Below are 1720 nucleotides of genomic sequence, written 5' to 3' on the forward strand. Positions count from 1 at the left end.
AGGAGCAACGCTGCACTCCCAAGCACCGCACTGTAGCAGTGCGCCACCGGGCTGGTCCAATCAGCATAATTTTTGATATTAGTATTTTATCTTCCAACTTGATGAACTGGTGGAGTGTGTGTGTGTGAATTTATTAATATTTTCTACATACAAGATCATGTCATCAACAATTAGAGCTAATTTTTTGTTCTCCTTTCCAATCTGGATTTTTAAAATGTTTTTTTATGCCTAATTAATTGCCCAGGTTAGAATGAGGATGGTGATGAATTAATGCCACTTTCGTATTTCTTTATTATTATTTTTATTGGTTATGAATATTCATGAGATACAGAGCTGTTTGTCACCCCCCGTGCCCAAGATGCGAAGGCCAGATTTGTACTGGCAGCATGCCCATTACCACAGATTGCATTTGTACCGCGTGTCCCCCACCCAATTATCCTCAACCTCCCTTCTTTTGTATTTCTGAATAAGTATTTCACCAGTTTTGAGAGACTTATTAACTGGGTATAGAATTGCCAGTTGACTTTTTTCTTTTAGTGTCTTAAAAATAATGTTCTCCTATTTTGTTTTGTTTTGTTTTTGTTTTTGTTTTTTACTGTATATTACAGACAAGATTTCTCTAGTGNCACTCTTGCAGCTCCAGATTCCAGGTCTGAGAATCGTGAGAAAAGATGCTACACTTTAAGGTTTCGCATGGATTTATTTGCAGATTTTGTTTATCCTAACAAGTGACAGCAGCCATAGATGGAGTTTTCCTTAATCTGATGAAGATCAGCTCCTTGATTTTGTATCTAAGGTAACTTAGGCCCCAAGAAATAGATGCAAGTGAGCTTTTTCTTCTGCCTCTAACAGCTTTGCATACATTTCTTCTGATCTGGCTGAATAACATTTGGTGCAAATGATGAAACACATATCTTTAGATCAGTGCCATTTTTCTTTTAACTATTTAGATGTATTTATGTATTAATTTCCCATAGGAAAATTGTAAGTACTCTGATGGTATCAGATTGTACCTTTATTTTTAGTCTTGTGATGCTTACCATGCATGGCAATCAGCATCGATACCAATGTATCTAGAGCCAACAAACCCCTACACAGAACTTATTACTGAATCTATTCAAAATTAAATTCACCCTATTTGTATCTTTATTTAGTTTAGTGACTATGGTAAAGTAGTTTTATCACATACAATACCTGATCATCATTTGAAATAGACTATTATAAGAATACACAGAAGGCTGGTGCTCCACTTAAGTCTTCAGGTAGAGTCAGTAAAGGCAGGAGGTGGCTGTGTGATCACAATTCTGTTCCACGTGGGAGGATCTCTTCTTGATTTGGATTTTAGTACAGTGGCTTTAAAACAGGGCTCACCCTAGGGATTCACGGAGGTCATAAAGTACTAAAGGAAACCAAACAATTATCTGCAACAAGGCTGTACAAGATAATGCCAAGTGTTCTTACACAGGGCTGACATATCAAATCATTGTGTAATATTTGTTATTCTTGGGCCACTGAGAAACTCTAATGAGCAATTATATGCCTCTTAATTATATAAGTGTAAATATAGATTAACTTTTACTTTGTTAGAACAGTATTCTAGATACACACACACACACACACACACACAGGGTTTTTAAAGAGTTCCTGAAAAGACTCGTATTACCTTTTAATTCCATTTTTCCATGAACCTTATGTAGTACTCTCATGTGCGCATATGTTC

The sequence above is a fragment of the Galeopterus variegatus genome, unplaced genomic scaffold, assembly GCF_000696425.1.
Source record: "Galeopterus variegatus unplaced genomic scaffold, G_variegatus-3.0.2 Scaffold443, whole genome shotgun sequence".
Classification (NCBI taxonomy): domain Eukaryota; kingdom Metazoa; phylum Chordata; class Mammalia; order Dermoptera; family Cynocephalidae; genus Galeopterus; species Galeopterus variegatus.